Source organism: Macrobrachium nipponense, chromosome 6, assembly GCF_015104395.2.
Source record: "Macrobrachium nipponense isolate FS-2020 chromosome 6, ASM1510439v2, whole genome shotgun sequence".
NCBI lineage: Eukaryota > Metazoa > Arthropoda > Malacostraca > Decapoda > Palaemonidae > Macrobrachium > Macrobrachium nipponense.
The window spans coordinates 49,540,322-49,563,042 of NC_061108.1; the positions used below are offsets into that span (position 1 = coordinate 49,540,322).

At 33.9% G+C, this 22,721-nt stretch overlaps 1 protein-coding gene across 1 annotated transcript in view; it reads left to right on the forward strand.

Moving 5' to 3' along the window:
• Positions 1-2,259: 2,259 nt before the first annotated feature.
• LOC135216345 (myelin transcription factor 1-like protein) overlaps positions 2,260-22,721 on the forward strand; it is a 241,946-nt gene continuing 221,484 nt past the window's right edge. The window contains exons 1-2 of the mRNA XM_064251571.1: positions 2,260-2,419; positions 2,954-3,154. The gene's annotated coding sequence lies outside the window, so the exon portion shown is untranslated. The remainder of the gene's footprint in view (positions 2,420-2,953; positions 3,155-22,721) is intronic.

A 22,721-nucleotide genomic window follows, 5' to 3' on the forward strand; every position in this document is an offset into this window, starting at 1 on the left:
ATATATTAATTCTGAGATAGAGCGAATTAGATATAAAAGGATTGTAAGGCTTAATGCGTTATATGAATCACGGGGATGTGATCAGACTCGTATATATATATATATTATTATATATATATATATTATAATATATATATTTATTATATATATATAATATTATATATATATATATATAATAGATATATATATATAAGATATATATATATTATATATATAATATATGTATATATATATATATATATATAATTCTATATTTATTTAATATCTATAATATATATTATAATATTGTATATCTATATTGTATATATAGTTTTATATATATATATATATTATATATAGTATATATATGTATATATATATGATATATATGTAAGATATGTATGTATATATATATATAATATAATATATATATAATAAGATATATATATATATATATATATATATATAGTGTTTGTGTGTGTGTATGCGAGAGAGAGAGAGAGAGAGAATGTGTATATGTATATGTAATATCAGTGTATGTGTTTGTGCTTGTATCTTCCTTTCCCATCCATAATTTTCAAAAGCACATTATTGCGAGTTCTGCATTAACGAGACCCCACCCAGTTTGCCATAATGTTTTAAAGGCATTTGACAATATCTGAACTCGGGAGATCTAAGCTTTAAATTCTCTCTCTCTCTCTCTCTCTCTCTCTCTCTCTCTCTCTCTCTCTCTCTCTCTCTCTCTCTGCTGTAACTTTGTGTATGAGCACGGAAATTTTCACGTTATTGGATTCAAAAACATGAACTGCATACAGTGCGGTCAAATTAAATGGAATACGTTGAACCTATAAATGATGTACTATCAAAGCTTGACGAAGGACGACACATTTATTCTGTAATGATAAGGATAATGATCATCACCGGTAAAAATAGATGGACAAACAACGTCGCCGGTGCTTTAAAATATTGGTGCTATATTTTGAGGTGTGTTAGCAAGCGCCTTTTTTTTTTTAAATGAGGCAAAAACAAAAGGAAAGACGAAAACAAAAGAGATGGAGTTTTGGGCTCATGCACAAATGCACACGCAGAGGCATTGTGTTCTCTTTTATTGCGTTAAAAGAGACTTGCATTAAGAGACTAAGAATAGGCGATAAATCATAACGTTTTGTAACATCACCCCTGACCTTTCTGACTTCTGTTATCTGATTATACGGGTAAAATAACACAGTTATTGATAAACTGAGTTTTTTCCTTCCAGCTCTGATCCAGATTTCTTCCATTGCGTAATCACATGCACAGATTGACGTGAAGTAGGCGAAATGTAATTAAAATCTTGCTCTAGAAATACGGGCTTGATTAATTGGAATTAAAATTGGATCATTTTGATGTTGAAAGCAACAGGCGCAATATTAATTAATTGCTTCATTTGACGAAGAGTAATCCTGTTTATTTTCCATCTTATGATTTTTGACAAGACAGCTGTCAACTATTTAATAAAGTCTAGGAAGTTTTATTCCCCTAAGCAGTTCTAAGTATTATTTATTATAATTTTCTCTTTTATGAATACAGCTATATAGAGGCGTTTATGCTAAATAAAATTGTGATTATAGTTCTATTTTTAAAGTCCAAAGGTCTTTAATGCGCAAAAACTCTGCGGTTTGAACCTGCTAAATTATAGATGTCTTGCCAGTTGCTACAGGAAATTTCTCGCTCATTTCCAGCATATGGAAGCGCTCCATTCCCCGATCATTTCTCTGAAATGGGCCGGCGCTCCCGTTGGACCCTAATTTCTCTTGTCTCCTACGCCTTCCTTGGGCCGCCATTCGCCTGCGATCTGCAAGATGAGGGCAAATTGAGCATGCTGCTTCATTTAACAACGTTGCAAAGGGGAAAGGGAGACAGACCCAGGTTGATGGTGGCACTTCACGTCATTAATCACTTTCAGATTTTTTTTCTTTTTTATCCGGCCGAAAATTTGAGGCAGGATCAATTTCGTTTGGTTGTTAGTAGCAGCACCGGCGTGCATTGGGGTGTTCCTTCTGCTGAATCCGAGAGCCGCGAAGGTTAATGCTATATTTACTTAAAGTTCAGTTATGGTTCCTCCAGAGTTAATTTTAAAGTGGGTGGAGTTTTGTGGGAGTTGAAGGAGGGGATGATCAAAGGACGTCAAAGGTGGTGGTGGTGGCGTTAGGGAGGCTGGGGGAGCCATAGGAGGAGGACAAGGAGGAAGAGGAGGAGGAGGAGGAGGAGAAGGCGAATGTGGGGATGAGATTGGAGAGCCAGCCAGGGCCAGTGAGCCTCACTCTCTCAGTGCGGCTGGTGATACAGCCCAGCTTAGACGTGTACCGTGTTAGACTCTTTAGGCCGCCCGAACCTTCACGTGGACAAGAACAGGGGCGCATGGCCTAAAAAAACTTTTTTCCTGTGTAGTTTCTTTTCGGTTAGATATTTTGTTGTTGTCCAGTAGAACTAGGAAAAACGTGAAAAGAAACCATCGAAGGGAACTCCGTATATGCTAGAGAAAACGCATTGAGTGAATGTGTCCGACTTGATTTTTTTTTTTCTTTTTTACATCACATTGTAGTAGTGTCACTCGCTGATGCGATCGGCGAGTGAGGAGAACTCATATGGTGTCATTTGTTTGGAAATTCCCGAAAGTATTTAGCCCGTGTCTGTACTAAGGAAAGTGATTCCGTGATCTAGTCTTTCGGGAGAAGTGGATTGATGCGTTGTGTTGATGCATGGTTCTTTTGAAATACATTTGACAAGTCCCAATTGATTTATTCGGTTTATTTTGAATAGTTTGAAAACTCCCTTCTATAATTTGTTCATTTGTTAAGTTGCGTCGAGATTTCATTCAAGATTTGTTGCTAAACATGACTTTGTTCCTGTCATGGCAAACTTGTTTGTGGTCAATTTAGTTTATCTTTGTCAAAGCCGTAAAATAATTGAAAATGAATGTTTGAATTTGCAGCGGGCGGCGAAAACCTTCGCTGTTACGAAATTGCAAAAATTGCAGAATTACAGAAATTCTAACGTCCGGTTGACGCCGATCAGATTTGCGAGGCAGGACGATAGAGAATGATATCTGACGAATCCATTCATTTCTGAAAAATATAAAGAAAAACTGCCGTGATGGTCGGAAATCCTATTCATAAGTGAAGTGGGAACGCAGGTAAGGGATATGTATAATGAATCTTTTATAATGTCATTAAGATGCTATTCATTTCATGTGAAATATTGTATCGGAAGATACTTTTCATTAGCTTTATCTAACCATAGAAAAAAATTGCAATTTTCTTTTTTGAAGTAGAGTAATGATATTTTGAAGTCTTCATTTTAATGGACCGATATGAGGAGCACTAATTATTTATATTAGTAGAAGTCAATATTTTGTTAAGGAGACCATAGTTTTTTCCGGTCTGATATATCAATGCATTTCTTAATTAGTATAATTTTGAAATAGATATTTAATTATATATTTTGAAAATATTATAATTTTATTAGGTTGAATATATATAATTATAGTTTATTGATTTTCAGATTTATAAATATAAATATATATGAGTTTCATTTCTTAATTATTTCATTTTAGTATGCACATTTATTTATCTTATAATTTCATCTTTATGCCTATTCAGGAGATGTGATATTTATTTTGTTATTATTTCTTTGACCCTTGTATGTCTATGCTGATGAATTAGCGGTGTTATAATGATGAACTTTAGAGATGAGTTTCTTAGCCTTTAAATGGGACATGTTTTTTTATCATCATTTCATATTTTGTGAATTATTATAAACTTACTATATTTTTTACATATTTTCACCAGTGTAGATATGTTTGAGTATGTGATTTTTCCGAGGGAAATATTTTCGTAGATATGCAGTAGTCTCCGTATTGCTCTTTTATTGTAATGGAATGAGAATGCCAATATATACATCATATATATATATATATATATATATATATAATATAATAGATATATATATATATCTATATGTATATATATACATATATATACATGGTGGTAATGGAAATAGGTGTAGAGTTTTGTTACATGATAGAATATATTTTTTTTAGAGAGATGGTGATGATGGGTTTTGGGTTAGTATGGTATCTGTGATTTTTATTTTTATATTGTATGAGTTTGGCAGCTTGTTTTAATCATGTAAATTATATTCTCGTCCTTTGAATGAATAGATATATATTTCGGTTGTTACAGTTCACGAAATTGTTTTCTTTGTTTAATGTTAACAGAGTGTAACGTAGTTTGCTACCTTCTGTTTCCAATGCTAAGTCAAAAAAACCATTTCTATTTTATTTTGTTTCTTCATTGATTTTCTACTGAGAATCGTATTTTTACAAAACGAAACCCAATCTCTAGATAGTGGTTTTTATAAAGAAAAGAATAAAAAAAATACTGTATTATTTTGATATGTTCATTATGAGTGGATTGGCTGCAGTTTTCTAAAAGTGGGTTTAAATGATGATTAGTCGATGATATTTGTCGTAAAACTGCATTTATTGTTGTGTTTTTCGAGTTGGTACTTTTATTATTTTAGGCTAGAAAAACTGTGATAAGATTTGGTATTTGAGTCTTGTAATTGGCACAAGTTATGATTATGAAATTGGGTACCTTTCCTATCTGTATAGTTATTTCTATTATCCGATCTTCTGTAAGGGCATAGATGATGTAAGTTCTTTGGCTTTGAAGGTATATTGTTTTTCGCCCGATATGTATATATATATATATATATATATATATATATAAATATATATATATATATAGAAATAGATATATTTACATGTATATATGTATATATATTATATATATATATATATATATATATATATATAGATATATATAGATATATATAGTATAGATATATATATATATATATATATATATATATATATATAATATATATATAGATATATATAGATATTATAGATATATATATATATATATATATATATATATATATATATATATATGAGAGAGAGAGAGAGAGAGAGAGAGAGATTCACCAAATCAGTGATCGTCTTATACTTAATGATTAGCGTAAATGTAATCTGTAGTGTCCATGTTTCGATATTGCTGTGGAAATACGAATGTTCTAAAACTCCACGATAGATAAAAATTTTACATTTTATTTTTTCATATTTTTCCTCGTCGTTTCTAAATTTACCAGAGGTAAATGCGCATATTTCTCTCAAAGGCTTCATGGCAGATAGTCGTCTGCTTACTGCGTGCATTCACCATAGGAGGGCTAATGGAATTTTTTTTTCCTTTCATTCTTTTTTTTTTTTTTTTATTGAACAACAGATGTTATTGAGTTCTGCAAAAACGCGCCTTTGATATTTGGTAGTAGAAAGAATGAGGGAAGGGGATATGTACATGAATAATATGTAAGCCTAAAAGGACCAACTACACACATATACATATGCATATATATATGTGTGTGTGTTTATGTGTCTGTGTGCATGTACGCGCGTGTGTTTGTATGCATATGTATGTGCAGATCTCTAAGTGATTGTGTTTTGTTTCTGTTTGATCAAGACGGTGGACATTCAGTATACACTGACTGAATCTTCCTCGGAAGGTTGCCTCTACTTTAGCTCTTACTTTTTAAGACTTATTGGCCTTCTGCTGCCTCGGGTAGCTACATTGTTTTTCTACTGTAGATAATGTGTGAGTATAATTAATTGAAAGTCAGGGGTTTAGATTACAGCATATCCTCACTTCATGTAAGTCTAGGTTCAGATCTTTCAGTCTGATAAATGAGATGTTGTTGCCACCATATATATTTTTTTTTTTTCGTGCAGTGAAACTATAGATTCTTATTGTTCGTACCGGTGTGTTTTTATATAATTTTTACGGACGTCGTTGTATGGGAGGAGCTGAATTGCTAAGCAGAATAGAACAATCTGTTGTACGCAAATATATTCCTTGGGGTATTTTCATGGCCACGTGTACTGTTTCTATGTAAATAACAAACGCTACCGCTCAATTAAGTTTTTGCCTCTTTGGTTTCCATATGTATTTGGATACAATTGTCTAGCAAAAACTTTAGATTTCATTCTTGGTATAGGAATCGACGTTTTCCGTATAGGAATCGACGTTTTCCGTGGTAGAACTCATTCAAATATCTTTCATAATAGAGAACTTAAGAATTCATTACATGTGGATTTGATGATTATTTATAAAATGATTATAGATCAAGTTTATTACTGGTATAGATATCTTTACAGATTCTCTGAAATTGAATATATTTTTTAATATTTGCTCTAAGATCACTATGTTATCCGAATGCCGTTCAATTTGAAGTCATTTTCATTCTTCAAATATATTAATGTTGATATTTATAACCAAAGCAGAGCCCCTTTGATCTTGATATCATTTATATAGAGTGTTCCATTATGCACTTCAATATCCGAAATGACTCGTGATTTCCCTGACCAAAATACATTTTTTTTTTAGCATCAATCATTGAAGAATAAAACGTTTACCTCCACTTGTCGTGTTAATAGTTTTCAGTCATGGAACCGGTAAAGTTTTATGAATATTTTTCTGTAGGCATTATGGAAAACTGGTACCACAGCAACTGTCCCCCTACCCCCATCTCTTGCCACTCAATGAAGAGGGCACGATGAAGGGATGCTTCTAGGTTAGTCATGACTCCGACCCCCCACAGTGCTCTATAGGCCATTGTACGGGATTCACCCGAGCGCAGGTCGGCCATTGACTGCAAAATTTACGCCTAGGTATTTTTTTATGATCCTTTCTTCACAAGCTTTCAAACAGGGTTGAAATAGCCATTTGCGAGGTTTAAAGATAATTGTCCTCTTTTTGTAGTGATAATTGTCTCATTTATATTTCTCTATGTCCTGATTTCATCTTCGAAACATAATGGTATTTTAATTTTGCAGAACAGTTTTGAGCACGAACTATTTTTACCGCGTTTGGAAAATTAAATTAAAACTGTCCAATACCGTGTGTGACCAATACAAGCGAAATACCCTATATATACATATACCTATCGTAGAAACAACTATAGAAAGTATCCTATAAATATACTCATGTACATGTATACATATACTTATACTTACGTACATATATTTTTGTTTGTATGTATATAATCATATATAAATGGATATGAATATGTACGTCTGTATGGTTACGTTATTGAGGATATCGGAAACACTTGTTTTAGATTTAAATCAATTAATTGTCAATTGGGAGCCTGCCAGTTCGGTATCGCAGCTGTGGCAGAAGGCTGGATAATTGAATAATAAAACTTGAATCGTTATACTGGTGTCACTTTGCCTATTCCGTGAATATATTCGTTTAGATAATTGTTCACACTTGTGTACGTACATAATTACTTAATATCGAAAAAGCTATCCAAGGTTTTAGGTATAATATAAATCTGTTAATAAAACCCCCCCCCCCCACCCCAACCATATTTAATAAAATATACTACACACACACACACACACACACTACTACATAATTATTTACATATATATATATATATATATATATATATATATATATATGTGTGTGTGTGTGTGCATGTATGTATTGTATATGCAAGCAAGTATGCATTTCTTTTTTAAATAGATACATATATTAGATAAGTGCATTCTTACATTGTTCTTTACTCTTACAGAAGGCAGTGTATTGCACCATTAGAAAAACCTAAGTGTGTTTTGAACATCTGGTTCGAGGAGCAGGACGGTAGTTACTTCTTTTCTTTTAAATTTCCTGGACCCTTGCTGCTTTTGGCATTTTCCAATTTGCAGGTGAAAACCGATGAACCGACTTTGGTCTTGAGCCCGAGAAACAAGGAACTAAAATGAATATATTGTGTTCCTTTTTCTGTCTGTATTGCTTCATCTTCTGCGAGGGAAGAAGGCGGAGTATACCTACGAGTATGTATATACATATATATATATATATATATATATATATATATATATATATATGATACATATATATATATATATATATATAGTATACATATATATATATATATATATATAATAATTTTGTCTCCTTCATCCGTGTACCCAGTAGGCCTAGTTATGAAAGTGAGACAAATCATGAATGGTACATATTATCTGAGTCAGGATTTTTTTTCCCCCATTTTCTTTTTGGACCATAAATGGTACTCGTACACTTATGAAAAAATTAACTGTCATGTCTGAATGCCTTCCAATATTGGAAGAGGGAAGAGCTATGATTTAGTGTCAGGAACTTCGTCAAAAAGTGTCTCTTCCCGGAAGTTTTATATTATTTTCCGCACGGCTGCCTTTTTCCTATTTTAGCGCTTTCCGATCGTATTTTATCGGATCCGTGGTTGGAGTGACTCTCGGTCTTAGCGTTTTGCGAGTTTCTGAAATAAGGGAAATATAGACATACGCTAGTAAGACAGATATATGATATGTGTTGGGTAGACCAACTTATAGAATATAGCTGTTGGGCGTTTAGTTTGTAGAAGTGCTCTGAAACTACTGCTTATCAATATTTTAGACAAAAAATCAATCCGTAGAATTTTGTGGCTTACGCCGGTAATTTTTTCCAAGTTATTGTGAGGAGGTCGCAGATAAAGGAACACAAATAATCTTACTAAGCTTGACAATACCTACTAAGCTATAAATTAATAATTTGTGAAAGGTCATAAAACCGAGCATAAAATCTGTTGCCGCCAAACAACCGCTGTGGTGCCGTCTAGTTCTTCTCTGGTTTTGTGCCCAGATATTTTTTGTATTCCTTTATGATCTCAGCGAAGATTTGTTGGCCACATTAGCCTATAACAAATAAAGAAAGAGGAGAGAGTGGCTGTTATGACGTGTGATCTAAGAAACATAGATAGACATTCTTAAAAACTACTTTATGCCCTTCTTATCTGAGCTCTCTTGGGTCTGCCGCTGTTCTAGCGCCAGAAACCCTCGCGCCGCGTTTTCTTAGTCATATGATTTTGTTATTACGTCCAGTGTCTCATTTTTCGAGAATGAAATGCACACACAAGGAATGAGGTTCAGTACCCTCTGCTCTCTCATATACTACTATAATATACATATCGTGTGTTTTCGCATCTAAATCCTGCGACATTAGTGTTGTGCTTCTGTTTGTGTGTTTGTGTATGTACGCTCAAGTGTTGTGACTCCATTAGATCATTTCGTCTGGATTTTCCTGAAGCTTACTGTCTCTCTCTCTCTCTCTCTCTCTCAATGTGTGTGTGCGTGCGTCCGCGCGCTTATGCGCCTTATGCAAACACAAGGGAAGTGCTTCTTTATTTAGCTTAGCGACTTGAGAGGCTCTCTCTCTCTCTCTCTCTCTCTCTCTCTCTCTCTCTCTCTCTCTTTAAAGTCTGTACCTTTCAAGTATGTTCACCCGGGCAACATTCATAAAAAGATCCATCAATTATTATTTACTCGACCCCTAGAAACTTGTCAGGGCATTGTATGGTAGCCACGCAACGAGGGTGATTCTGTGAATTGTAAAACGTACGAACCGAAGCGGCTTAAAGAGCGTAACTGTCTCTATTAACAAGAAGAACAGGTTATATTATTCATAAACATGCGACATACTGCATGTTAATGCACTTTTATACTTTATTTACATACATAATTCTCTATTTTTATGTATACATACATATCTGAATATATTACCTATATTTTTATACACATACATACATACTTACAATGGTATCTTAATATACTGGCGAATATGACATGAAGATTCCATATGTGATGTGGTCTGTGTGAATTGCATTCATACAGCATAATTATGTGTATCATTTCATTCCATCCGCTACAATATACGTCATTGTAAAAAATACTTATGGGCCCCCTTCTTTGTGCCTGGGTTCCTGTGGTATCTCAGTTCAAAAAATATATTGTCCCCTCTTTGTCCCCTTAATTCTTCTCGATACATACATACACGCATACACTCACACACCACACACACACATAATAATGCAGAATAGAGAGAGAGAGAGAGAGAGAGAGAGAGAGAGAGAGAGAGAGAGAGAGAGAGAAATATTTGCTGAATTTACTTATAGCCAAGAAAAGTCAGAATAGTAGTGATTCTAGTTCCACAGTATTTCAACTGTTTCAGTTACAACCTTAACGTCATTCGACAAATCCCTATTTAATTTTGTATTATTGGATTGATTATCATGATAAGACTGCATGATTTACATGTTTTGTTGTGCCAGTCATTATTACAGAAATTATTTTATTGAACGTGTTGCTTGCAATCATTATGAAAAGTGCTATTTGCAAGGTGACATTGAAAATTTTCAAATAGGACCAAATTGTTAAAAAAGAATGGTTCCTGTAATTATGTTACATATGACCCAAGTAATTAAATTTGTTACTTATAATTGATAACGATGGTCGAAAGAATGACGGTGAAGATAGAAGACATGGATCATTTATGATTGATGGTATGGTCGAAGACAGTTGTAAATTTTTGTAACTGGAACACCTCGTAAAATGACAGTGAAGAACGACTTGCCTCGCTTGAGAAATGGCCGTCATTATGAAATCATCACAAAGCATTAATTTCAAGCATGAAGCTGACCGGAGCTGTCGATCTCTTAAAACGAGTTGGGGATACAATGGCCCCGAGGATTTACTTCTGCAGTTCATTTATAATCCCTCTTTTGTATAATTTTTTTTTATTTTTGTTTTTGGTGTATTTATCAAAATTCACCACGTCAATTTGAAGTTTTATTTTGTGTACAGTTATTTTCCTTGAGATTATGTAATTTTTCGGTATTATTATTATTATTATTATTATTATTATTATTATTATTATTATTATTATTATTAATTATATTAATTATTATTATTATTATTTGCTGTTGTTGTACTCTAGCCATTTGCTTATAAGTGGTAGACGCAGGATTGAATTTTTTGGGGTGAAGAAGTTTACGGATTTTTATCCTGAAGTGATAAACAAACGACCCTAAATACGCAGAATTTCCAAGTGATGAAATAATATAGATTTACACTAAGTGCATACAGAATCTACGGTGAGACTGAACTGACGACCCAGTAGCCTATATATACACGAAAGTTTTAGGAAAGGTGATAATCTGGAGAACCAGTACACACATTTGGAATAACCTACATTGAGACTAGGGCCAAAAGAACTTGCAGGAAAGTAAATCAAAGCCTCGGCGCTCACAGAATTACATTCTGGATTACGAAAGGATGTGAAAATCTAAAATTCTAAGGGAGAGAATAAGGTAATAACGCAGTTAGCACGTCAGTTTCCAGGGCTGGTAATAACCTAAAGACTCCTTTCGTAGAGAATTTCCAGGTTTAGTTATAAATTAAAGGTCCACTACACCCATAGTGTACAGGGTAGGAAATAATCCAAGGACCCATTACACGAAGAATTTACAGGGAAGTTCAGCCAAGGACTCAGTACTCACTGAATTTCCAGGATGGGTAATAATTAAACGATCAGTTACGCAAGAATTTGAATGAAACTTAGTACAGTCACACTTTCCATTTGAGGTGATATACTAAAGACCCAGTACACTCAGAATTTCTGGTGCACACACATTTTCCAGGAGAAACAATAAAATAAAGGCCTACTGTACAAAGGCTTTCCGGGAAGGTAATAAACTAAAGGCATATTGGACAGTCTTCCAAATTTAGGTAATAAACTTAGACGAGGCTCGCACTGAATTTCCTTGGGTAATAATAAACAGAGACCCAAGTACACAGAATTTCCTGGAGAGGCAATATAGTACTAAGGATCAAATACACATGATTTCCAGAGACAACCACCAGAGAATAATATCTTATCCTTTCACCGTAAATTAGTTAACATGAAGCTTAGAATATTAAGCTTCACGACCCACGCCCAAAGGTTTTAAATATAAGCAAATACAGAATGAGATAATTAGCTTTAAAAGTTTCAAAATGTAGGGCGGATACAAATGAATGTATTTTCTTTTCATATAAGTTGTAAATTCCATTTGTACATCAGTTTCTTGAGTGGCAGGTATGAAAACCACAAAAAGAAGTAAATGGACAAGAGCTCCGATTAAAGCAAAGACTGTTGAGCACTGCCGGATGGTTACTGGCAGAATACGTTATTTTCAGAGTTTGTTTGTAGCTTTTATGTTGCAGTGCTTTGTACTGTAATATTTAATAAATTGCCAGATTAATTATCATACTAATACTCTAACAAAACTAATGGCGGTCTTTAATGTGGTTACTTACGGTTTTCATAGTTGTTGTGTAACGTGCATGCTGCACTTTTATGTATTTAACAACAGCAATGAATATATTAATTATTATTATTATTAAAGAAAGGAGTTTTACCAGCCCAATGAGGCAAACTTGACTCTCACAGGGCTGGCCCGAAAAAATTGGGATATAAAGAATTTTAAAATTTATCGAATTTAATTGATAAAAAAAATTACACACACACACATATACATATATCATATATATATACTATATATATATATATATATATATATATATATGTATATATATATGTATGTATAGTATATATATATATATATATATATATTATATCATCATACATATATATATATATATATATATATATATATATATATATATATATATATCATATATACATACATATACATATATATATATATATATATATATATATATATATATATATATAATATATATGTAATTTGTATGTATGAATGTATGTATGTACCTGTATGTATGTATGTAGTATGATGTACGTACATACACACACACATATACATACATATACATATATATTTATCTTCAAATATACTAAATCTAAGTGAGAAAATGAATGAATGAATAAATATATTTATGAAATCTATGCGATAAAAAGAATTAACTATATATTAAATCTACGTAATTTAAAATGAATCAGTAATAAAATAAAAATCTTAGGTAAAAACTTAAATTCTATCAATTAAACGTGTATTCCTTTAAAAAGTTAAAATTCTAAAAACAGAAAAAACTACTAGATTCAGTTAAAATGTCAGAAAACGTTTTCCGACCAAAACATATGTCTCTCCCTCGCTTAAAAACCCGACAAACCGAAAATATATGTTTAATAGATAAAAAAGTATCACACTCACTGCACATTAAAAATCCATTGGTCAATCTCGTATGGCCAATTCATAATCGAGTCAATATTACCTCAGTTTTTTTGTCGTATTGATTAGATGATTTCCATGGAGAAACAGTTGACTTTAATTATCTTAATTTATTATTTTGAGATACGTTGCTCTACAATCTTTTGCCACATTTGTTTTCATTGTAAATATTTTTTAATTAATGTTTATGTAATCCGCTAACAAGGGAGTAATTAATATTCCCGTTGAGGCAAGTTGACGGCTGTTTTAGCAGCATCTCCTACATGAACCGGGACCCAACATAATTCGATATCTACCCCTTCAAGACAAAAATTGTTTAAAAGTTCTTCAATCTTTAATACCTACAGGTTCTTATGTGAATGGCTTTTAAGGGCTTAGTTCAGTGTACTAATTAACGCCAAAGAATTTGAATGTTAGCATTATAAGTAAGGAGCTACTTTGCTGGGGAACTAAATGACTTTAAAGGTAGACATTTTCGTTTGTAAAAGGTACCAACTCTGTAACCTAATTTTTTTCCTTTTTTAAGTTTAACTGTTCAGAAATTTTGGAAATAGCGTACAATTAGTATTACTTGATATTTTATAATAAAAAATGTCAGCGAGTGGAGTCACTTCGGGATTTAAAAGTTTGGGATTTAAGAGCTTTCATTATTTTTTCAATTCTTGAATACAAAATGAACGGACAAGCTGTTGAAAGAATTCATTTTGAAATACGCAATATTAACAAGTTATGCAGTATGAGAAAAATAATAGCAATGAAGAAGGGAATGGACAGAAACAGTTCGTCACTGAAATACCACTATTATTATTAAATTTCTGTAATGACTGATCGTTTAATTGAGAGAGACCTACCTACCTATTTAAGAGAGAGAGAGAGGGAGAGAATATTTTAGTCGGACGCCGTTTATTTTTCTTTTTTTTTAATATAAAGAAAATTTTTTATACAGCGTATGGAGTATGATTTGGCCTGAAGAAAGTTAGCCGCATATTAGTTGCGTTTTATTGCATACATTTCTCTCTCTCTCTCTCTCTCTCTCTCTCTCTCTCTCTCTCTCTCTCTCGCTCCTCTTCTTCTCCTCTCTCTCTCTCTCTCTCTCTCTCTCTCTCTCAGTAGTTTGTCATGTAAGGTCCTTCCCATTCTTCTTTCATTCGTTAGTTTTACTGTTGACTAATGACAAGTATTTTGAAGCTTGAGTAGATAAAGCAATTTAGATTGCATGAGATTAGGTTCTGACAATTTTGCTTAGAGAATAATATATTATCATTTCAACAAATATGAATATCGTCTTAAGCATTTATGATCCATATATTTATTCATTTTCCCATATGTCTCACATTCTCTTATTTTATTATATTGCGATGGAAGTTAGAAAAAAAAAAATACTTCGTTATAATGGAGTTTTTAATCTTGGATATAAAAGTGTTTACGGTTCTTGAGTGCTGAGTTATATTCTTTGAAGACATAATCTATGATTCTTGTTGAATAGGACGTCGCAGATGTCAAAAATATATAAAAAGAATCGAACGGACGAAGATTGCCATGCAGATAATAAATATGACGGGGTGTAATTAAAAGGAAATGGACGGCTTTGAGTCAAATATAATCTGAAGAGAGAGAAGAGAGAGAGAGAGAGAGAGAGAGAGAGAGAGAGAGAGAGAGAGAGGTGTGCATGCCAGAAACTCAGTTTAGTAGCTTTAGTACACATTAACTTCATAAAATGTCTTATCATATTACATATTACGTATGTAATATATTACTTGTCTTTCTTAACCATTATCGTAAAAAAAGATCAAACCACACCATTTGATTCAATAATGAAATTCAGAAGTGAATTTCATGATTTGTTTCTTGTATTTTTGCATTTGCTTATATATTTTAAAGTATATTTCACTTGTGGTAGCATCATGAGCGATGGTTTTATTTTTCGTATCTTGTTGATTTCAAGTTTTCAGCTGCCCAAATGTGTTTAACAGTACTGGGATGAATAATGAAAGTTATATCATTTACGTTTCCATATCTTGCACGTTTATTTGCGTCACATGTTGTGGCATTTTTTCCTGTGGAATCCTCGTGAATCCTGTAGAGTGTAGACTGAGATGAATCGTAGATTATGCGCTGTATCCGTCCGTCTGTCTTATTGAGTGTGAAGATTATGCAAATATCCTTTCGTATAGGCAGGCTCCTGCCACATGCTTCATGGAGGGAAATGAACTTTCATAGCGTAGAAAAATTCATATAAAGCTGTTACTCTTTGTAATTTGAAGTTTAGCCCCCAGTCTTTTTTTTCATGGCTTACAATATTAATTCATTATTTTATACACTACGTAATAATCGCGACATTTAAGTTGAATTCATGTCAGTCATATCTGTTCAGTTAAACAACATTATCGTTATTTTGGATAAGGAGTCTCTCTCTCTCTCTCTCTCTCTCTCACACACACACACACACACACACACTATTTCGTACCTATGATATTCTCAGAACACCTATTCCGTGTGAAAAACGAATCACTGTAATGTATTCTGGGAATTAATTCTGCGTATTCACTTCTTTATAGCTTCCATTTACTTTGAAATTTGTTTTGCAATTAGTCGTTTTTTTTAAATGTGTTCTCTTTTAATTGCTTTACATAAATATCTCATTGTTACCGTAAAAAAGTTTTTTTCTAAAATATCAATTTGTCATTTATTGAATGATATATAATAGATAGGATTAAAGCAAACCATATCTATACTTGTAAGCACCGTACATTACCAGAAATCGTTCAGGTGAATTGTACTTTGTCGCTCTATTATCAGAAATCGTTACGGAGAGTCCTTCGTTGCGCTCTTACCAGATTTTGTCAAGATGGAATGTTCCAACGTTGCCAGAAATTATAACAAGGAATTCTTCTTGGTCGTATTTGTTTGTACTTACTTCGAATAAACGAATCACACCTGCGTTGCGCTTTATTAACAGAGATCATAGCGATGACTAGCTGCTTTTTGTAGTTGTGATACCAGGAATCGTTACGGTTAGTTGTTGTTTGGTACTGTAGATATATATATATATATATCTATATATATATATATATATATATCACAATGATTAAAACATGTCTTGTAAATTTCCCCGAAACCTGATGTTTTTGCGTAACAGCATCGGCATGATTTTCCCCTTACAACTTTTGTCAGTAGATTTGAAAAGATTTGGCGGCTGTGGATTCCTTAAACTTGGTTATTAACATTCACTAAATTAAAGGGATCAGATGTAATGATTTATGCTTCTGGGTTGAGAACAGATCTTATTTCTGAGATCAGTAGCTAACAGATGTAATATACTACTTATGCTTGAAAACAACTCTCTACTGATCAATTTTGTGTTAAAATTTCTGTGTAAATACTATGACATGTTTTAATGCTCTGTGCTAAGAAGTTTAAATCCTTAGTGATTCTTACATAATTTGTCTGTTTTATGATTTCTTTTTGTCTTTATCCCCTACTGTTAATAAACAGATGGGGATAAAGGCTGTTAATAAACAGTAGTGGATCAAGGCAAAATGAAATGGTGAAACAGACCAAATTATTTAAGAATCAATAAGGATTTTACCCTTCCTCTGTTGAGCTCCAGCTGCAATATATATATATATATATATATATATATATATATATATATATATATATATATATGATATATATATTTTTTTTTTTTTTTTTTTTTTTTTTTTTTTTTTTTTTTTTTTTTTTTATTTTTTTTTTTTTTTTCAAGGAAGTTCCATGAGGTAAAGAAGACATGGCGGGATCCGACCTCCAGCTTACACGGGATGCGTGCAAGATTTTCCACTGACACATAAATTGCAAACATTATATTCCTAACTTTACATAAAGTTGTCTTCGTGATTAATAATCATAATTAATACTACTCATACGAACAACAAAAGTCAAATAAAAAGGACACAAATTAAACACATTCATATATTCTCGGTTATAAGTGGAAAACAAAATAATTGAACAGAAATATAGTCTCTGAATTCTGTACATCATATAAATTAAAACGTGGTAAAATCTATGGACAGATAGCCCGTTGTTTCACCAACGAAAATGAAAAAAAATTATATTTTATTAAAAATGATAATTGTTATGTCCTGTTTAATATGCTCATCATTAATTTTTTTACATTTTCATTCTAATAAATAAATCATAATCTTCTATCCTAAAATTCCTGTATCTTTTTCAGACCTTTTTGGATCTTTCCTAACACCCCAGCAACAACAATAACGACAAATAGTTTGTAGGCTTACTCCCAGAGTAAACAGAAATTATATCAGTGCGAGAGAATTATTATATTGTTAGCGAATTATTAATTGCTCAGTTGCTTTTCTCTCTTTGAATGCACAATTGACGTTAGGAGACGCACTGGTAATAATGAAATGTGTCTTGATAAGGCACCCACACATTCTCTTTCTCTTGCCTCAAGTTGCCATTCTGGTTACTGTATTGTCTCTTGGTGAATGTACCTTTATGAATGGTGAGAACCACTTTTATTCACACCCTATAGTCTCCCGAAACGAAATTCACCACAAAGGAAGGCAGCGGCCACATTTATTAGACCCGGTGAATTAGGCGAAACGACAACAGCAGTGGCGCACATAATAAAGCTATATCGCTTTCAAAGAGGCGGTTTTTTCCCCCTCGTGTTTTAAGGGTGATACAATTGTACCTCTCCACCTTTTATGTCAGCCCCGAGAAGCATAACAAAGAATAATATACTAAAGAGAGAGAGAGAGAGAGAGAGAGAGAGAGAGAGAGAGAGAGAGAGAATTTTTCAAATTCATCCTTCAGAAATACAAGGCGCAGCTATCGCTACTCTTTTTCTCCTGTCTCACTCGTCCTTTCTGTGAACAATGCACTGAAACAATGAATGACCTGAGTATGGTTCAGGGGGAGGGGGTCGCCTGAAGCCGGGGAAGGAGAAGGAAAAGCTTGTGGCCTCATTCTCAAAGTCGGCTCCCTCCTTCGGCCCCTCCATTGTTGGATGTGTGGAAGCTTTGTACGGGTTTTGGGCGGTCACTATTCATTTTGTCTTTTTATAAATTCTAATGGCATAAGACATAAAAACAGAGGATTCTAGAATGAAAGGATTGGTATGACTGTACATGAAACTTTAATTATATTTTTTTCATTAAAGCATTTTTCTTTTATTTCATGGGTCGTTGGTGATCTCAGTATAACCTACTCGCTCTTATGCTTTTCTTAATTGATTTCGAGAACTGTGCCTCTCTTTGTAGCCATTGGTTGCTCAGATGCACAAATTATATATATATATATATATATATATATATATATATATATATATATATATATATATTATATATAATGCGTGTGTCTAATTATTTTGCTATAGTGCGCCTTTATCCCCAAACTTTAATTGCAGAATCATGGATGAACCTCCTGTGCCGAACCCTTCCTCGACATCATACTCTTTGATATGCATACACAGACTGTCATCATTGCTATTCCTTCAGTCGTCTTTGTCTTCGTTTTCCCCTGAAGAATGTGTGCTGTATATAAATAAAAGTGATAAAATAATGTTGACTTTCATGCATGTGTTCCTCTTCATGAAAAGAGTGACAGGCAGGAAGTGATTCTACGTAGAATGAGTAATTAGTCATAGTGTTGTGTATCATGCGGCCGTAGGGTATTATTTAAACGCAACCCATTTTTGTCTTGGGCCAGCTTTCATTGCCTTTGAAGATTTCCGTGTAATCTTTATAGATGCTTGCCCTTTGTTCCTGGTTGTTGATCCGGTCACGTTTTCGGATTAATTAGTGATTTAGGGCTGAATGCATTCAGTCAGTGTTATTAATTCTATTTCTTTTGTTTGACCAATGATCCTTTCTATAATGTAAACATGGTTGCAAAAAGTGAGATATTAATAGTCTGCGCTTTTGATGATGAGTTTGATAAAGTCCCGTTGTTTTGTACCTAGTCATGTAGGTCACCAGAGAGAGAGAGAGAGAAAGGGTGATTAGAAGGTAATGATGTTAAACACTTTTACGGTTAAATTTTTCTTATGAAATGGTTAATTTCATTATTCGCAACAACAAACGGCTCAGAAAAAATATTTTATTGCAATTGACCTCCATTCCCATTTGAAGGATAAGAGGTGTTGTGTGCTCAGAACAAAATGACATTCAGTTTGAAAATGATTTTTAATATTTTTCATTTTTCTTTGTGTTCCCTTTGATAACATTCAACTCTGTAATTCATTTTGCAGTTAAATTAAGCCAATTGCTTAAACAGAAAATTTGTCTGTAGTGTTGCAAAACGACATCGTCATATATCTGCGCAGATCTTCGCAAATTTAGTTCTTACTACCGGTAAAACGCACGTACTGGGTTTACATCTTAATTGTTGATATTTAAAAAGAAACAAACATTCACAATGATGAATGAAGCCTGAAGACTCATTTGTGACTTCTTATAAGAAGACAGGGTAACTAAAGTAATAAGTACTAGATTAAATGAAATTGGCAAAACAATGAACATTTCCGTAACAAAGCAGCTATGCAAAGCAAAATAATATGTCCCATGAACGAAAGCAATGTCAAGTAAAAATTCTCTTCCCTTATTGCCAGGCGGTCCCTTAACGAGGATTGCGTAGGAAAACAAAGGAATCATGAAGGTTTTGGAACAGCTGCCTCGTCGCGAGCAAAGGGAATAGAATCTTAGGCAGAAACCCCCAGTATGTTCCACCAATAACTTAATCTGTACCAGAGAGTAGCAACTGAAGCGTGCCCTTAGAGCAGTTGATCCGTAAACTCTCTCTCTCTCTCTCTCTCTCTCTCTCTCTCTCTCTCTCTCTCTCTCTCTTACACACGCACGCACGCACACAGCCACTCTCTTTCTCTTTGACAGCACTTGTGCAGACAGAAAGATTGTATTTTAGATGTAGGTTTGATGGCTGTTTCTCTAGATTTCAAAAATGTTATTGTTTTTTCAGTTGTTCCCACACACACATGATATACATTATATGTATGTATATATGTATATACATATATATATATATATATATATATATATATATATATATATATATATATATATATATATATATTCTTTCACAGTCACTTACATACTGAACGTGTATGCATGTGTGCAAATGTACATTTCATTTATTCAAGGTGTGCATATGTGCTGTGCACAGTTTATGTACATATTTGCATATGAATGATATGGATATAGACTTTTGTATGAGATAGTTCAGATTAAGTATTTCTAGTGGTTCGTATCTTTAAAAAGGAGGACCATCATTAGACTTGAACACATGAGATAAGCATCAGAATTCCATGGTAAATTTATTTTTGAAATAAGGTTTTTGTTGACTGATGTTTTTCGAAATGTAAGTCATTTTTAATTCTAGCTAAGACGGCCAACGTTGACACGTAATTTTACCACCTCATCTGTGAGGATGCTGCCCTTTCTCGTTTGATACAGTGACATTTCCTTTTCAGATAAGAGGTGGACTCTGTCATTTGTATCGCTGCTATGAAATTGGATTGTTGATATTGGATCTCTCTTAAGCCAACCGCGATCTTCTCGCGATCGTGGAAAGAAACACTTTGTTCATTTTTGTGCAATTCGTATGAAGGATTATGATGGATTTCTCATTACTAACAGTGCTATAAAATCTTTCTTGGGTGTAGGATGAGATTGCGTTTTTGTTCTAAAGCAGTGACATTATCCGATAGCTTTAGATTAGCTTGTAAGAATACCAAACTACTTTTATTCTTCCTTCGTAACTCATATATAGGTGTTGTCTTTTTATCGCTTCATTATTTAACTAGCAGAAAACAGATTATCAAAACTCTCTCTCTCTCTCTCTCTCTCTCTCTCTCTCTCTCTCTCTCTCTCTCTCTCTCGTAAGCGATTCACAACGATGTTCAGGAAATAAGGCTGAAGTTATTCTTACTGCACTGCGTAACATCCAAATCCGTCATACCTGATGCCAAGTGCAGTCCCCCTATTCTTGGGCATTGTAACGCTGATTGCTATGCAGATCGTGGCAAGCACAATCCTTCTATATCGGCACGTCAATGGGCAGCCCAATTTAGACCGTAAACGGCTCCAGTGATTTGATATTCCTTAGTCGAAATGAACACTCAGACACCAAAATCTCGTTTTCCAGTCGAATGGGTCGGAAATTAGGGATCTGAATGTGGTCATTCGTCGAACACTCCGATGCTAATATATACAAAGAATAAAAATGTTTCTGGACAACAGGAGAGTTTTTTTGTTTTTTTTTAAGAAAAGGAAAGACTCTGGACAAAGGAAAAGAATATACGCGGAGAAGGATAGGAACTTTTTTTTTTTTTTTTCCCCGAGATCAAAGAAAGTATACCTAGAGTATGGGGAAGGGTTTACGGATAAAAGGGATAAAGGGAAGGTCCTCTTCAAAACAATGGGAAAGACTTTTTAATCAATTAGAAAGACCTGGCATTACGCAAATACGAATGCTGTGCTCGGCATGGAAAGATTCGCCATTCTAGTAGGGCTCAAGAATATTTGTCAATTATATGTCCAAGGATGCTGGAATAGGTTTGATGTACTCATTCAGCAATTACAGTCTTTGTTTCCTTTGCTGAAGATATTTTTTTTTCCTGGAATTGCCGATAAACACTATCCAGTTTATTCATCAAATCAAAAGGAGACTGAAGTGACTGTGGTGGCTCCTTCTTACTGATTACGAGTATTATTGTCTGGTTCTCTTACCTCTTTAACTGGATTTCGCTGAAAGAAGTAACACGAATAATCTATGATGTGCTTTATGACTCATTTCTTTTTTAGTTTCTACAAGAGTTACAAAATTTTGATGTCAGAGTAAACATAGTCCTTTAGGACCCCCGAGCAAACACCAGCTGGATTGCACTGCTCATGCTCGCTACCCGATTGCTCTTCTGTCTGTTCGATCTCTAAACTGGAAAGTCGACTCCCTTCACCTCGCGTGGCACGTTCGACCATACGTACGTACTCCTTCCTGAAGATCCAGCTTCTGAGGCACGTCGTAAGCGCTTATTTATTTCGGCTCAAGGAAAGGCGGCGCGTGAATACCGCGGGGGGAGAGGGAGAGGTTGTCTCCCGGGATACCTCATAGCGCGGTCAGAGTACTGTGCTCACTTTGAGCTAGGCCTGGGCTCCTGTATCATTAGTTGTCTATTGTGTGGGTAGAAATCTAATCCCGGTTTATGACGTGCATATTTTTTTTTTCCGGGGGATCAGATTTCTCCCTCGTCCTTTCATGCCTGTTGTTTTAAGGAGCCATTTGATCCAGGCGGGTGAGTCCTTCGTGTTTCTCCTATTAACTAGGGTGGAGAACAGGATGGCTGCGCTCCTTCCTTGCTGTATTCACTACTTAGACTTTTCAGCTGTATTAAGTCTACTTTTCCTGAAAGTGATTTTACTAAGTTTCCAGGTAGGATGGCTGTGCGATGCCTCCTGAATTCTGTAGCTAAGATCTTCATTTGACTCGCTTTTTGGGTCAGCAAATATCTTTGGTTCATAAATCTTGTGTTCCTTTAACTGAATATCTTCTCTGTACTGTTAGTCTCATTTCCT